At 36.1% G+C, this 18,811-nt stretch overlaps 1 protein-coding gene across 3 annotated transcripts in view; it reads left to right on the plus strand.

Moving 5' to 3' along the window:
- Cbp53E (Calbindin 53E) overlaps positions 1-18,811 on the plus strand; it is a 204,314-nt gene that overhangs the window by 67,091 nt on the left and 118,412 nt on the right. The window lies entirely within an intron of this gene.

Below are 18,811 nucleotides of genomic sequence, written 5' to 3' on the forward strand. Positions count from 1 at the left end.
GGCTCACGCACACCTTTACCCTTCGGGGGAGGGCAAGGGTGAAAACAGAGTAAAGCGGCGAGTCAACAGCTAAACCGGGATACAAGCGGCAACACTTGTCGATTTCAGATGCGCTGTTCACCGACGTCGGGCCAGGAGGAAGCAAGAGGCGTTCTCGACCCAGCAGGCTATTCTAGGACCGCGATGAAGTGAATATATATTTTTTTGAAGTGTAAGGCAAGTTAGACATTTTTTCTCCATCGGAGGCTCTATGTATCCTTATAACCACGTCAACTGTCTAGAGTTGGAGAAATATTCACTCACTAAAATCTAAATAAATACTCTAGTTTTTTAAAAACCTTAAAGATGGAATGCGTTAGCTTGCAATAACTTCTAAACCTGGTAAGAGTAATTTTCCCGACTCTTTGTAGAACCATTGCAATATGTATCTTGGTTCTTTACTCGCATGTGAATTCTCCAACCGCCACTCCATAATATTTTTGGCCAGACCTACCGGTCTTTGACAAATCGCCATTCGGTAAGTGCTTGCTCAAATGCTGAAGGGACCCACTTGATATCAAACGATGACCTCCATTTTCCTTTATAACGTACGCTTTTTCCCAGGCTTCAAATTTTAATTTCACGATAAAAATATTGCCACGTTAATTATATTTCATCGATATTTTAACGTAAAGTTTTTGTAATGCGCCACCTTAATTTTCATGAAACATTTAAGCATACTTAATTTATTAAAGCAGAAATTTTATGTGCTAGTTCCTTTCAATACTTTTCTAACGATATATCTGAATGTTCTGTTGCTTTCCATCAATGAAATAGCACAAAAACGCTATTAGTATGATTTAATAGCATAAAAGCTCTTTTAAATACTATTTTCCCTTTGACAGTTATTCATATAAAGATTGATGAAGTCTCAAAAATAAGTTTCATTAAGAAACCAAAGGCTGTCACACCAGCTGCCATGTGTTTTAAAAGTACACGTATGATGCGGACGCAGATCAATATTGAAGGCGTGCGTCTGTTGATCCTCCCAATTCACGTCCACCCAGAATTGCAAAGTCACTCCGCGGTACAAACGACCTCAACAGTCGCTCTTCGACTCACCGCCAGTGGTGGCTATTCAATACCAGATCGTGAAGGCCTTTATAAATCCAGACGTCGCGTCAGTAAATAAATTTATGAAGGGAAATGGCGAATTTATTATTCAAACTTAAGGTTAATTTGATAGATTGATGGCTGTTTGACATTATGTTAATAGAAATAACACATTGAGAGTTTCATTGGTAACTGATATTATATAAATGTATACGTAGTTGATGTGTACTTCGGGAAAAATTCCTGATTGTGAATATAAAATCTACTTCATAAATATGGGATATATATACCTGTATACAGGTATATGATATTTAATCATAAAACAAAAGACATTTCTATTAGTGACATATTAGATATATTTCTTCTGTAAAAAGAGACCCAAAAGATATGGTCTTGATCTTAAAGGAAAATTCGTAGTCTATATTAATTTCAGTATTGCCAAATGCGTATATCATTTAAAGTAAATGCGAAAACGGAGAATTACATGAATCTATGAAAGACTCGTACGATTAACCATTTATTAGTTGTTTAAAAATATAGATAAAATAAAAGAAGTTCCATAATATCTTATATTATATTATTAGTAATATCTCTTACTTCTTGTATTCAATGGATTTATAGCAATAGATGAAATTTAATTCCGTATTTATTAAAGCAAATCACCATCAATAGTATTTTCGTCAGTGGATTCTATTAAACGATCCATTTATGGTTTAATAACGGTGAAATATTATGAACAGTATGTATTTTTAAATGTAGAAATTTGATCAAGTGGTCAAAATAGAATTTAAAATTACACTCACTTAAAACTTGGGTCACCAGTAAGTTTCCACATTAAAATACTGTAGTGAACGGAATTGCCAAAATATAATGTTAATCAAAAGGCTTACGAATTGAGTGCTAGAATTTTTTAACATCTCTAAATATTTTTGCTCAATATTTTGTATATTTTCGTTTGAAAGTATGTAGATGTATATATTATATATTTCATTCAAATTAATTTAGCACGAATTTACTTTTATTATAACTTGCTTTTCAAAATTTATTACCTACAACAAGCAGCCTCATTCTCACTTTACTTAAGACTTTATTTCTCCTCTAATACAAGTTCTTTATTTATTCTCTGTTTTCTCATTTGATGTCAGCCTGAGATATTACATGATCAAAGCGAGACATGGATAACGAGACATAGGCATAATTAAATGCTCATTTAGTATCTTCTAAAAAGCGAAATGTATATAAAATTCTCATTTTTTCCATATACATCGGGATTCTCATTGATTCTTTTACAGGGGGCCTTGGTACAACAATCCTCAATGCCAGAAAATAGAAGGAAAATATTGATACTGATTTTTGGGCAAAGCAGACGAAAGGCCATTTACGCCCCTTATAAGTGAAATGTAATGGAATCAAAATGACAGGCTAGTGTTTTTGTTCATTTGTTATTGTCTAGCATTGATTAATCAAGTCTCGAAACTAAGGATTGATTCCGTTCGGATTGAAAGTTGCGGCACGTCATTTTGGCAAGTGGTTTTTCAGCATATTTTCTTTTCTCGTTATATTTTAAATTTGGGGAAAAATCATATCTCTTTACTTGCAAGTGTATAACCAGCGAACCAAAAAATTAAACCGAGTTAATGCATTTCACACTGATTTGATTTAAGGCTCGTGTTTATTGGCTAGTTCACTTTGCTCCCCAGTAGAAACAATCACTGCATAAATCAAATGCAATAAAAATGCAAAATTCACGGATTCTTGGGTGAAAACAAAATTGTTGATATTTATGTGGGTGTTAAGCTTCCGTAGGAGTCGTAATTTCTGGAGGATACTGCGGATGATTAATGCTAACCGGAAGGTAGAGGCCATGAAAAGAGCGTACAAGGAATATGATAAAAGCGCTGCTAATTAAATATTCCACCGGCTGGTTAACTAACTGGCCTTGTATACGATGCGCAGGAAAATATTCACGACATTTAAAGCCTAAAATTTTATTTTTTCAACCATCATCAATCAACTCGTATTGCGAGATGAATGTCGACAACAAACTGAAACTTCTTCTGCAGCGTGTGTTGCTTACAATGGTGTAATTTCTTTAGCGCATATTTCAAGGAATTTTCGTGGTACTTGCTTGTAAATTGAACGTATATTTATCAGATTTTCTTATAACGGACTACATGAAGCGCTTCCAGCACATTAACACCATGTTAAAGCTAAAATGAAAGGAAGTTTTGTCCTTATGAAAAGCATCAGGAGGTAAAATCTTAAAGAATTGGCTAATAAGGTTAGGCCTATGACATATCGAGAAGATAAGCTATAGACTCAAAGCTAGATTTATAAATATTATTAAACCACTGCGCTTCAATATTTATGTCAGAATTTGCATTAAATTTAAAACAATACGTTTTCTTATGCAGAAACGCCTGTATAATTGTGTCACGGGTGGTGTTTGAATGGAGTGAAACGGACAATATTTCATTAAACGCCATATTGATGTCAATTTTGTTGCAGTAAATGAGTTAGAAGTCATCCTAGGTCCACTCTAATTTTTAAATATCATCTTTACGTTTCATATCAGCTGTTGTTGTTTGATACGACTATTGCCTCTTTCTGTTGTGATAAGTGAATATAATATTGATTCCATTGTAATATTTTTACACTAATGTATGGGTTTGCAGAGCATTAATTGTTTACAGGCAGGTTTTTTTTCTTGATATTAAATGTATTCTGTAGTCCATGAACTGCTATTCAAAAGTTTCTTTCACTGAAAATCTATTACTACTCTCGAAAGGTCTAAATAACCGCGATAGGGATACCATATGGAGGATGTCTTGCCTTGCGTAAGAAGGGGAGGAGGAGGAAATAATCAACGTGCAGACACGCGCTAAGGCACGTGCCTTTTTCTAAAGCAGCCGATGAGGCTAAATAAGGTTTGGAATGATTCCGATCACGCGCCACAGCGGTAAATGATAGCCCCAATCATAAGATCTTCTTCCGCTTTCCGTCGACCCCGGCATTACCTTCCTGCCACATCCGTGGGACGCTACATTTTTATTAGATTTCCCGAAGCGAACACTTCCTCCATGGAACTCTTTTTAAACTGTCACCAATGGATTTCCAAGCCAGCCGTCTACCCTGCCCAGGAATAGAAATAACGCAATGTGAGCCGGCGTAAAAACACACCCCCGAAGACAAGGCGTGACTTATTAGTGGGAGAAGGCTTTCGGAGGAAATATATGAGAAGGGGAAGGGTAGATTGGGAGGAAGAGGAGGAGGTGGAGGAGGAGCAGGTGATGACGAGCGTGGGTATCGATTCATAAAAGGGCCTATCGTGGGCTACTTTGGCTTTGCATTAACTTCCGACCTTTAAATGATCGGGCCGCGACCCAACGTTGCGCACACCACCTGACCACCGCCAAAAATGAGTCGTTGCTCATTCCGTGCATGGAGGCTGCAGGGCAGCGAGTGGCAGGCGCACCAGGGGCGGTGGCTTAGGGGAAGAGAGGGGCGGAGGCCCTCGCAGATTCGGGAGCACGCACCCCGTACTGAAGGGTTGCGGTCGGTATTGCGGGCGGTACGGGATACAACCTCGCAAGTGTCCGTCGGGCGATCATATCGCGGCGGTGACACACAGCGCCGAAGAACTGTGGCCACGTTAGACCTCAGAATCAATGGATGTCAGGTTAATTAGGGCAGAGAGTAAGGAAGCGCCGTCCTCTATCCGAATGCTCAGCTCCGTGAGAGACGCACGATATCACGTACGAAAGCTTCACCGGACGCGTGGGGGTTATACGGAATGTATAAATTATTTCGAGTGCAATTTTATACAGATTTGCTTCCCCTTAAGAAAATCATTTACTTTTCTCGTAGAATTAAGCGGTAATTGCAGTTAATCGATTTCATGCTCCAGTCACAGAATTGTAAATGTCAACTTTACGCGAAACTATGTCTCCATTTGTTGCATGATTAATTTCCTCCCATTTTGTACGTAAAATAAAATAGCCATTGAATTCATTACTTATATAATCAAATTAATTTATCATTCAGCCACAAAGTAGAATTAAATAGCATCCTGAATATTATGAGCATAATATAGCATTGAAAAATGCTCTCTTGGACAGAGACTGAACCACAGACATTTCACTTACCCGGTGATGTTGGCAGACCTATATTTGGCAGACAAATGGAATATAAAATTTGAAAATGAATTCACAGACTGTTTGTGCCTCCGTTAATGACATCTACGGTCAATTTACCCTTGTATAACCTTGTAACTGATGGTAGATGTGTCATCTATATGAAAACAATCAGACATAACCTGCCTTAATGGATCACAAAACCTAGGCAATTATTTCCTTCCTTTACACACATCGATGATATACTATAAATTTTCCTGGATAGCTCAAGTGGTTAAGAGCCTCCGCCCGGCAAGTGGAAAGATCCGGGGTTCAAGCCCCGGTCCAGGAAATATTTTTACACTCGTGGTCTGCCTGATTCCGCCTTCCCCACTTCTCCTGTGTTTGTCCTTTATGTGTGTTCCTATCCCTTTTCCTTATATCTGTTTCTATGTAAATGACTATATATATATATATATATATATATATATATATATATATATATATATATATACTAAAAAAGAAATGCGTGTGTATATATATATATACACACACACACGGGTTTTTTTTCCTTTTTTTGTATGTTTCTGCGTTTTTGTCTTTGTCCACTATAGCTAACTTCATATATACATATATATATTTTCATACATACATTCGAACATGGAATTCCTCCATATGGTGAACAGATATTCATTTATAAGGATATAGATAGAAGGAAAAGAGATAGGAATAGGAGATACTCGTTTCTATAAGGAACATATAAAAGAGAAACACATGAGAGGTGGGGAGTGTGGAATGGGGGAGATCCCAAACGCAACAATATTTCCTTGACCGGGACTTGAATACTGGATCTTTCGGCTTGCCGGGCCGATGCTCTAACCACTTGATCTATCGAAGAAATAGAATTTACACTGAAATCTGCGAAGGCTTTTTGCCACCAAGTGCCCCGATTCTTTGGCTAAGAGATGACGTTAGGGAGCTGTTTTACCAACGAAAGACGAAACAGACGAGGCACAAGTGGAAAGGACAGTAGGAAAGCAATCATACAACATCATAAAGGATACAAACATTGCGTTTCGTGGCAAATAGCCAAAAGAAAGAGACGAGCCGCATTGACCAAATACACATTCAAACACGGAATCCCGCCATTTGGCGAACAAATATTCAATTCAAATATTCCGCCCTCCTCACCTCTCCTGTGTTCGTCCTTTTTATATGTTCATATCCCTTTTCCTTAAATCTATTTCCCTGTGAATGAATATATATATATATATATATATACATATATATATATATATATATACATAAAATATCTTCGAAATGGAACGCTCTTCGGCGACGCACAAATATGTAAAAACACAGATTTAGATTTTTAGAATATAGAAACACAAATAAAGGACACTCACAATTTGTTATTTGACGTTTCGACAGCACGACAGCCGTGCTGTCGAAACGTCAAATAACAAATTGTGAGTGTCCTTTCTTTGTGTTTCTATATTCTAAAAATCTAAATCTGTGTTTTTACATATTTATATATATACATATATGTGTATATATATATATGTATATGTATATATATATATATATATATATATATAGAGAGAGAGAGAGAGAGAGAGAGAGAGAGAGAGAGAGGGAGGGAGAGTAAACACAGAGTTAGGCAAAATGAAGTACAAAGAGTTAAACAATAAATTGAGTCGGGCTACAAATAAAGCAAAAGAAGCAGGGCGGAAGACGCAGTGTGAGGAATGGTAAGTTTGCAGAGAAAGGGTGAAATTGCTGCGCTGTGCTGCTAAGTTAAATCTTTATCGGGAAGTAAGAAAGGAAGATCTAAAGTAACAGTTGGAGATAAGGTGGGTGAAATAATCGTTGACGCAGGAAAGATCCAAGAGAGATGGAATGAATATAGTATATGGAAGAACTGTATAGAAAACAACTTAGACCAACAAAGTTAGACATAGAAAGGGAACATGACGGAGAGGACGATAGCGTAGGTCCAGGCATACTCGACGATGAGATAGAATGGGCATTAAGGCAGATGAAACTAAATAAGGCCGTGGAGGTGGATAATGTTCCTGCGGAACTTCTGAAATGTTTAGGAAAATGTGGGAGGAGGAGGCTATACGGGCTGATTCGTAGTATCTATGAGGAAGAAATCTGCCCGGAAGACTTTGTGAGATCGGTGTTAGTTCCCATTCCGAAAAGGTTAAAGGCTACATAATGTGAGGACTACAGGAAAATAAATTTGATATCCGACGTAGCTTAAGTCATTCTCAGGATCATAAAGTAAGGATTGAGAGTAGGCCAAATTATTACTTAGGGGATGATCAGTTTGGGTTTAGGAAGGGGAGAGGTACGCGTGATGCCATTCCAGTAATTAGATTATTAATGGAGAGGAACATAAAATACAACCAGGAGGTATTTGCCTTTTTCGTAGATTTCGGAAAAGTGTTTGATAGAGTGAATTGGGAAAAACTAATGAGTATATTGCAGAAAATAGGAATAGATGGGAGGGAAAGGAGGCTAATCCGCAACCTGTACATATCTCATACTGCTTAGGTTCGGGTGGGGAACGGGGAGTCCGGATGAGCAGTGCTAGGAAGAGGTGTTATTATTATTATTATTATTAAAAATACACATGTGCTGATAGACATTGTCAGGTGGCACACAAGTCCCAAATAATTGCAAAAGATAATACATAAAACTAGACTTCAAAACACAAATCTCTTTAACAAAACAAGTGAATCCCCATCCCATTTACAACCATTAATCAGCAAGAAAAAAAAAGATAAATTAAAAAAAAAATTAAGCTATTACATATAATACCATACGCCACACATCAATCAAATTATTACATATATGCCTTACATCTATTCTTAAAAGTATACACTCTGTTAGGAAAGGGCTCGAATATTGTTGCAGGTAAGGTGTTCCAATCATCAATTGTTCTATTTAGAAAAGAAATTTTTTTATTTGTTCTCTGTGCCCGGTATTTTACCTTAAATTTGTGATAATTTCTCCCTATAAAATTTGGGTTCCCCGCCTCTTTCCTAAGATCTGCCCAAGCTTTCTCCCCCTTCAGAGTGCGGAACATTCCACAAAGTCTGCTTACTTTCCTTCTAGTTTGTAGAGGTTCCCAGCCCAGCGTTTCTAGCATGTCAGACACACTCTCCATCCTCCTATGCTTCCCCAGTACATGTCGGGCAGCCTTTCCTTGCACCTTTTCCAGTTTTTTAATATGACCTTCTTCATGAGGGTCCCATACAAGAGAAGCGTACTCTAAAATTGGTCTTACTAGGGTCTGATAAGCCTTCTCCTTGGATGCTCTAACGCTCCCTTTGAGGTTTCTCATTACCCAATGAAGAGTTTTGAAAGCTTTCTTATAGATGCACTCCACATTTAGCCCCCACCCTAAGTCCTTAGTTAAATATACACCTAAGTATTTGACAGTATCACTTCTAGGAATGACATTTTCTGAGAATTTATATTCCCTATTGTTTCCATTTACCTTATTGCTAAAAGTAATTGATTTGCATTTGTTAACATTAATATCCATCCCATTTTTTATCAGCCAATCTGCCATTTTATTAATGTCCCTTTGAAGTTTGTCACGGTCTCTGTCATTTTCGACTTTCCTGTAGATAATACAGTCGTCTGCAAAAAGTCTTATCTGAGAATTAATATTTATTGGGAGATCATTTATATATATTAAAAACAAGAGCGGGCCAAGTGCGCTTCCTTGTGGGACTCCCGATGTTACCCTTGCTTTTTCAGAATACACTTCTCCTAATTTGACCCTTTGAGTTCGACCTTCCATGAAATTTCTGACCCAAGAGATTACTCTTCCATCTGTGTGTAGTGGCAATTGGCCCATCTTAAGCATTAAGAGATCGTGGTCAACTTTGTCAAAGGCTTTTGACAGGTCGACTATTATAGCATCCACCTCTATTCCCGCATCCATAGAGTCGAACATTTCTTGGCAGAACCCTAATAGCTGAGTTTCGCAAGAGTGCCCTTTTCTAAAACCGTATTGGCGACTATACAACCAATTCTCACTCTCCCACAAGTCCCAGAGGTAATCAGCCATTATCTTTTCTAATAGCTTGCATACAACTGATGTCAAGCTTACCGGTCTATAATTATCAAGTTGTGCCTTATCTCCTCCTTTGAAAATTGGCGTAACATATGCCTCCTTCCAAGCATTTGGCAGGGCATTATTGTTTAAGGTAACATTGAATAAATGATTTATATAATTTGAAACTACACTACCGCCCAATTTAAGCAAGTCAATTGAGATACCATCTGGCCCTTTTGATTTATTTGCCCTCATTTTCATAATTTTTTTATAAATTTCTGCGCTCGTCGTTTTAATACTTTTGGTATTTAATATTTTTTCGCCTCCTTGTTGACTCAGAGATGAATCTACAGGATCCTTTTTATTTACCATAAACTTAAATACACTTGCATACCAATTGTTAAACGTATTAGCCTTTTCCTTATCATCAACGATTTGTGTCCCATCCTCTTTTTTTAAAGCTGTTATGTTTTCCCTGTTGTCTTTCCTCCTCCGGAGGTACTTGTAAAATTTATTTCCATTATCTATCCCGATTATTTTCTGTAGAAAACTATCTTTGGCTATTTTCTTTTCTCTATTTAATTCACGAACTAATTTTTTGTCAATTATGAGCCATTCCGAGCTCTCGTTCCGTTTTTTGTGAATCACTGTCAGTTTTTTCTTCAAGGATCTAATTTTGCGGTTGTAGAACTCTGGATCAGTATTTTCTTTAAGAATTTTTTTCGGGACAAATTTATTTAATCCCTCCTCCATTATCCCCTTAAATGTTTTCCAGATTTCTTCTACATTCTGCCCACCACTTACCCATTGCGAATACTTTTCCCTTAAAAAGGTCTGGAACCCTTCCCTATCACCCCGTTTATATTGCCAAACTATCTTTTTGTTTACTAGCCCCTTATACTGAGCCCTCTCCCAGTTTAGATACATACGCACAGCTGAATGGTCACGGTCAGGTGTACGGCAGGGTTGCCCATTACTACCGTTGCTGTTCAACCTGTATGTAGAAGAAATGATAAAAGAGGCATGGGAAGAACTGGAAGTAGGAATGAAAGTGGGTGTAGAATTTGTAAAATCAGTTAGGTTTGCTGATGACCAAGCTTTAGTTTTTCAGTCAGCCAAGGGGTTGCAAGCATTGCTGAGTGAATTGGAAATTCAGTGCGACAGGTATGGGATGAGAATCAATATTAATAAAGCAAAGGTTATGCGATTTTCTAGAAAGAAAATGGCTTAGCTAGACATTAAAATAGGAGGGTGAAAACTAGAGCAGGTAGAACAGTTTACGTATCTCGGTAATGTTTTGGACCAACACGGTCAAAGTAGTAGGGACGTAAGGAGAAGAATTGCGTTAGGGTGAGAGGCTTTCACAAGGAGGAGGGAGTTGATGAGAGGGACGTTGAGTAAGGATATTAAAAAAAGACTCGTAAAAACTTTGATATGGAGCGTAGCTATGTGCGGCGCGGAAACGTGGTTATTGAAGCAGGAGGATAGACGTAGACTGGAGGCTTTTGAAATGTAGGTGTGGAGAAGAATGGAGAAGGTGAAATGGACAGAGAAGAAAACAAATGAGGAAGTACTTGGTATGGTGGGCGAAGAGAGGGGTTTGTTGGGAGAAATCCTATGGAGGCAGGAAAAGTGGATGAAGGGGGTATTGACCGGCAGTGGGATGCTGAAGACTGTGATTGAGTGGAGAATGTTAGGCAAACGAGGAAAGGGAAGGAACAGGATAGGGATGTTGGACGGGATGAAGGGAGGAATAAAGTACTCAGAGATGAAGAGGGGCCTTATGTAGAGAAGGGTACTGGATTTTGTTAGGAATCACGAAATATTTATTTAGTAGCTGTGTCCATTCAAAATCCTACCTTAACCGGTAGATTACCTAATAAAATAAATTTATATATATATATATATATATATATATATATATATATATATATATATATATATATATATATATATATATATATAACATACGCACACACACACATTGTGTCCAGGGCATAGAGCGTCGGACTGGTGACCGGAGGGCCCGGAGTCGATTCCTGGACAAGCCACTCTGAAAACCTCCACCTGAAAACCTGATGCTTGAATTTCACTCGCCGTCGGTATTAGTACTGGGTGAACTCCACCATTACCTGCTAAACCGACCTCTGGCTTGATTACTGCACTTATGTTTTTTTATATATACACATACATATATGTAAGTTTATGTATTATTACATATGCAATGGTAAAAATACAAGAAGATGATGCTATTGGCATAGACCCTTAGAATGGTGCGTAGTTAAGTTGAAGTCAATATTTCGTATCCGGTGGGATTAAACATGAATGTTGTGAAATGTTTGTGACATATCCCAGACTTTTAGAATGCCAGAGCCCAATTGGCACTGTGGAGAAGGAAGACCCATTCACTTTTGATTAATATAAAAAGTATCACTGAAAATAATGAGAGATATATGACGGACATTGCGTGTTGTAGCAATGGGAATGTGTCTCAAATGTTTTTCAGGGATCATTCATGGAATAATAGGGTCAAATTAAGGGGGGTGGTTGTGGTGAATAAAATGGGATATGTATAATGGTTGAGCTTCCTGCTCTTCTCCTCCTATTTATTTAGATACCCAGAAATGGTAAGCGATGAGGAGCGTGACCTATAAGTGATGTTGGAGCCATTGCGAGCTATTGACCAGGTCGTTTCATCGAGTTTTCACCATCCCGATGGGAAATTGGGTGAACTGGCGATGGTTAAAATTTATGAAGGTTCGGAAACATAGGTGGAGAGAATTTAGGGAGTGTACCCTTCCCGAGAAATACTTGCGCTTAATCGTCTTGACACACGAAAACGGAACGAAACAAGTCGAGAGTAGCGTGGCTAGAGATTATAATGCATGCTAGAGAAAAGTCTGGTAAAATAGTGGCTCTTCCTTTTTGCTTGACTCATCATATTAATAGAAATAAATAGATATTTATTTATTTAGCATTAATTCAAAATAGCAGTTTTTGGCCTTTGTATCAGACTTTTAAGAATGTTGTGCATTCATAAACACATGATTCTCAAAATGTTACCATATGTATACCATATGCTTTTTTATTTATAAACAAAAATGTAAACAACCATAAAGACAGTGATCAACTCGAAGGTCGGTTTGGTACGTGTTAGGAGAGTTCACCCAGTACTAAGCCCGACGGCGTGCAAAATTCACACATAAGGGTAGGGGTGGCAGTTCTTTTCCCTGTACCGGTTATGGTTTCCCAGGAAGATCTGGAACCTGAGAAATCACCCAAGAAAAGGGTGGAGCTGCAGTTGTCCAGATAGGCTCACCCGGGAATCGAACCCAGACCCTCCAGTTAGTAGTCTAACGCTCTACTCTTGGAATACTACGGCCACCATGTAACAATTAAGCCCTAGGCGGAGGAAATCTATTTACATGGGAATCGAGCCCGCGACCTCTGGGTTGGCAGACGAGGACGTTTTCTCACCGTCATCGTGGTCGGATAAATGTGAATATATCTTTTCGCTCGCATTTCAATCGAATGAAATACCCTTACCCTTTGCATATCGTTCTTTCGCCGTGATAATGTTCAAGACGGGGAAATACGCGCACGCGTTCCCTTCCATATTTCCTTTCATTTATAATCATGAACTCCCGCTTTCTGAACGAAATATTGACTTTTCCTACAAATACAAGATTCCTGTATATCAGCCATTAAACATTATTTCCTTAGTTATAATTTGAATGAGGGTTTGTTTTTAAAAAAAGTTTATAATGAAATTTAATTATTTTTTTTTGAGATTCAAGCTGAAAAATTTTATTTTTTAGATTGTATTTTTCTTAGGTATGCTCTCAATTTGATGATAATACTTCCTTATATGATATCATTTGGCATGTCGAACGAAATTTATTGGCTCATATTGTTTCAATAATTAGCCTCTGGGTAATTGCACAGGTACAGCTTGTATTTTTAAATGCAAGACAAGTAATTAAGGTACCCTTGGAGTTACAGAATTGACGAATGGTTAACTGGAGTCCATAAGATATCATCCAAGTTAACCTCTAAAACTCTAAATTCAACAAGTATCTGTTAATTACAGCATGAAAAAGATAAAATTTGTGATGGTCAAAAAATTTGTTGTGACGTTAATTTTATATTAGTATTAGAATGCATTGGAAAAGTGGTAAAAAAATTACATTCACAATTTTTATTAACTCATAAATTTAAGAGAGTTAATAATGGTAATTGATAACATTTTTAAATGGTAAGAGTAGTCCCTTACAGTGGATCTTTTTTGTTCAAATGAGAGTAATTTATTCAAGTTTAGAAAGCATGTCTTTCGTACATATTTCTTGATATTCAGCACAACTTTTCCTCTATGTTTTTATTTTTAGGGTGACATTTTTTAAAGAATATCCTATTGATATTGTTCATAGAAATTTGCATGTAGCAAAAGGGAGTTTCGCTTTCATAGATTTATCTATTTTAGTATTTGAAGGAAAATAAACGCATCTCGAGAATGTTTGGACCTCGCTTGCAATGCATATACATTTGTATTTGTTTTTGCACATTGTGAGATTCTCGTGAAATAACAATTCTGTTGAAAAAGAATCATATTTGAATGTTGTGTTTGTCTTCACTTTTTATTACCTGTTCATTCTGTAAACATGTCGCACAATCCTTATCCAGTATAGCTATGTTCGTCTCAATTGTTGATTCATGGAGCAGCAATTGATGAAAATCTGAAAATAACGCAAGAGTTCGATTTCTCGTATTAAAATAATAATTAAAGCTCATTCAGGTACCAGATAATCAAGCAAATTATGAGTTAAGATTTTGTTGATTTATTGTTATTTATTTGTTTTTATCAGATCATAGCGAAACATGACGTATTTCTGCAAGCGGTAGTATGTTATCAAGCTAATGCAGAGCAGTTTTTTTTCCTTTAGCTTTAATCACTCTTTATTATCCCTGAGTTAATAGTAAGAATAGTGAGTGCTAGTGGATACCAATGAAAAGGGTCAGTATAAGGTCTTCTTGTGTAAATCCAGGGCAAATCGATGATATTATTCACTCCAAGAATTAATATTTTATGCAGAGTACTTGAGAATCTGGAATGGCCTTAAATTAGGCATTACAAGTGTATATTTTTATAATATTTTTTTTCAAAATACTTAATGCGATAATTGCTATTTATTATTGATTATTAAAATATGAAAAAATATCCAGATAATTTAATGCACGGGTTGAATTTAGATTTTATTTGAACAATGCATACATAGTCTTAACTGTTCATATGTTTTTGAACGCCATTTTTGTTTCAACATTGTTTTTCGCAAAAAAATAATTTCCGGACTGTTATTTCTACAACATGACTAAGCAACAACTTGGATTCATTTAACGAAGGCGATGTAATCATGACACTAAGGCGTTCGGGTTGTCCTCAAGTTGCAACCACAGTAAAACTGTCTGGACGACGGTTTTCCTGGGGTTGCGGCCAGCATCTTCAGTTTCTAAGGTATTCCGACCAGAAAATCCTGTCTGCAAGGTCAGTGAAACCGCCCTTCAAACAAATAGAGCAACGAGGGAGGGACAAGAACATTTTGCCGTCAAATTTTGATTTAGTCAGTCACATTAAAAGACGCCATACAAATTCGTCACGAAGTTCTTAAAAAATATAAAATTCCTCAATTTTGTATTAATACAATATAAAATGCCATTTAAACTAATTTTGTACAACTTGAATACATTTCATGAGCTTTAATTACAGTAGGAAATAAGATTCAATTCCCAAAATTGAATTTTATGCTTTCGAATCAAACACTATTTCTCTAGCGCAATGTTGGCTCCTAAATCTTTTACCTTTGTATGTATTTGCTGATACGTTTTCCTGATGGTTGTGTTTTGTCATTTTTTGCAATCTTCCTAAGATATTCATTATGTCTCTAGGTGATAATTTGTTTAGTTCCGTCACCTGGTGTACGCGGCTTCTTTCTCTACCTTTATTTTGTACATTTAGTGATTTCCTATTTTATCTTTCCATCGGATCTTCAGCATTCGCCTTCTGAACTAGGTATCGACGGCTCCCATTTTTCTTCAATCTGCTTCTATAATGGTCCATTTTACGCATCCATAGAGTGACGTACTCCACACAAAACTTTAACTGATTGCTTCCTTGAGTGTGTCTTCTTCAAACGAACTCTAGCAGTCTTATCCACAAATTGATTTCCTTCTTGTCTTGAGTTATTCGGTATTAGAACTTCTTCCATCCTGTGTGAACCTGGTTCCAAGCCTGCGGAACAATTCCTCCTGTTTCAATTTCCGTCCTCATAGCTCAAAGTCTGCTTACACTACCTTCAATCGTTATTTTTCTCCTATTGATTTTCATGTTATATTCTTTAGTTCATTGCATTAATACTCAATAATGAACACGCTCAAATGTGTCAAAGATCTTCTGATATGGTTTGCTTAAAACTTTTAAAAGTTTTGTTAAAATTTATATTACCAACAACCCAATGCAAGCCTTCGTTTCTAATTCATCACAAATTTGAAATGATTTTCTTAATGCTTGTCTTAAATTTTCTATAATTTAACTGACAACTTCTCATGAATATTTTCAAAGCTAAAGATAAGATTCTTAAGGTTTGGTACTCCTTGCATCCTCGTATTTTCGAGATCACGTCCTATTCACTTTTCTCCAAGTCTTCTTCGGTTCTCATATGATTTCGTTCCAATGAGTTTTAGAAGGAAGCCTCCTGAAAACTCATTTGTAATATTCCGGTAAACTCCTTTATGATCTCTGTCATCAGAATCGTCATAAATGGTTGCCTGTAATCAATTCTCTTCCTCATAAATTTCTCATAGGCTAAATATTTAATAACATTCTTTTTATCATACTCACTTCTTTTCCTATTTTCATTTATTTTACTAAGGGTTTGGTTGATTGCTTTCAAATAAGTTTGCTCCAGGGTATTGCGCATTCTTTTTATATTTTTGATTCTTCATCAATTTTAAATGCAGGCGTCACCCCTGGTCGTCCGTACTGTTTTAAATAGCACCGACATAGACTAAAATATTGTGCCTATTTACTGGACTCTTATATTTCTAAATCATGCAGGGGAATATAGTTTATTTCGTGTCTATTTCTCTCCCTTGTCATTTCCAAGTTGGCCTTCTACGCCTATCTTGTTTGATTAGTGTTTTAACTACAACTCCGCTAATGTCTACAGACATTTAATAAAACTCTTACAGCCCATTTTATTTGATGTTTTATTTTCTTAATTCGAATTACTCGACTCCTCATCCTTACTCGAAGAGATCGTACGGGATGGCGATGGAACATATGTTGTAATTAGGTTTCTTTTCTTTCTGCTGTGCTAAAGGATTCTTTCAGTAGTATATCCAGTATTTTTCTTGTGTGCGTCTGGATCTAAGAATTTAGGTTTTTACTGTGTTCGTGGGCTCTCCTCCTCATCAATCATCATTATTCTATTTTTATACAACAAACGTGATGAAAACTCTACTTTACCCACTCTATCCCCAATCTGATGACAGCTGCTACCTTTTCATCGTCTCTGAGAGATTTTTCCTACATCCTTATAGACTTTATCGCCTCAGCTAATTTCATTTTATTACCTTCTAGTAAATGTACGCTTAGCCGGATTAAGTTTATTTCCTACCTTATACTTCTAAATTACTATTTAGTATCTCTCAATCCATATTCATACCAAAATATTAATCTACCCCAGCAACTCACACCCAGAGAATGTTTCATTTTTTCATTGTCATTCTAACATTCTGTAGGGATTAAAGGTTAAAGGTTACCGTTGCTTAAAATAGCTGCACAAGACAATTTTAACAAGCATTGAATTATTACAATAAATGTTTTCTGGTAGTTTTGTAACTTTGGTCAGTCTTGTGTTTAAATCACACCTTTCATATTTCTATGAATTTAAATCAATTAATTGAACTGAAAATAAATATATCGCACTGAGTTCTAAACTTCTCAGTCTAAATGGCGAATTAGGGACTCTTGCATTAGGGAATATTGTAATATGTGGAAGTATAAAATATTAATTATAAATGACGGTTAGTGTTTCTTGAATATATTTTTGTAGAACAAATAGATACAGATATTTTGAGAAGTTCTCTCGGTATTATTGTGATTTTAACATACAACTGAGCGTTTTCCAGCATTTATTTTCATAACTGGATCATATTTGGAACATATTTACATTATGTGGTAATGTATTCTATACCCGAGCATATAAAAATATCAGTCAATAATGCCTTCCCCAACATACTCAAAAATTTCATCCAACAACACGGGCAAAGAAAACATTTCAGTTGTACAAACCGAAGTGCAGTCGAACATCCTTGTGATACGCAAAAATAATAGAACAGCCGCAAGGTAAAACAAGGTTTAAGGGTTAGATTAAAAATATATATTCTGAGTGGCATCGAGCCGTTATCAATCTGAAACGTAAAAATCCATGCATTCCAAATGCGACTTTATATTGCTGACAATGGCTTTAACAGAATTTTTCAGCGCCGATCAACCAAAAAAGTCTTTATTTCACACTAATATATTTGATTTTTTCTTATCAGTACAAGTTCAGCAATGGTAAAAAAAATCTTTTTTTACACAATTTTGAACCATATAGTGTATGCTTGCGTAAAAATGAAGGTATAAAATTCACCATAATTTAAGTTAATAAAGATCTATTTAGATTTTCATGATTACTATTGCTACATTTTCATGGTTATTTTCGTTTGTTTGCTTTGCTTCCTTATTAAATAAAGGAATATCTATCAGTAGTCATAAAAAAACGAACCAAAAACATTATATTTGAACAATAAACACGATGAAATTAAGCATTTCAGATTTAATATCTACCTTCAAGTTTACGCCATTACTCTCTATCAGAATCAACAAAAAAGTCATAGTTATTACTCTTGTTCATTCAATTTTCATTAATCTGATAATGAAGCTGTGAAACTATTGACATTTATTGTAATGCAAATTATGAGTAACAGTGAAAGAAACCGGTAAAAATTAATTTTTTTCGATTCAACGGAAATTTATGGCATCTTGCTTCTTGAAGAATCATGTTTTTTGCTAAAGATTTGGTGTCCACAATAATGTGAAAAATACTTCTCCCAACTAATCTTTGCTTATTTTTTCCAAAGACATTATAAACATTTCAGAAAAGGAGGTTTGCTATTATTTTCTCTACCCTTAGTTTTTCATATTTTTATTTCCTGGAATTATGAATGCAACTCTCTACTCTTCTAATCTTTCTTCCCTCCCGTATTTATGATGTCTCACTCTCACCTAACGTTGCGTAACACATCTTTCATTGCCGTACTATTTCATTCTGCCGCCTGAAATAATACAAAGGTGTCAGTGTCATTCATAGCATACATATGAACAACGAATTATACCTTATTGGCGCATATAAGTGATATAGGATCTTAAGTATGATGGAATTAGACTTACGAAATATTTTGCGGTGTAATCATAGGGATAATGATATGTATC

This window comes from Hetaerina americana, unplaced genomic scaffold, assembly GCF_022747635.1.
Source record: "Hetaerina americana unplaced genomic scaffold, ioHetAmer1.1.p SCAF_5, whole genome shotgun sequence".
NCBI lineage: Eukaryota > Metazoa > Arthropoda > Insecta > Odonata > Calopterygidae > Hetaerina > Hetaerina americana.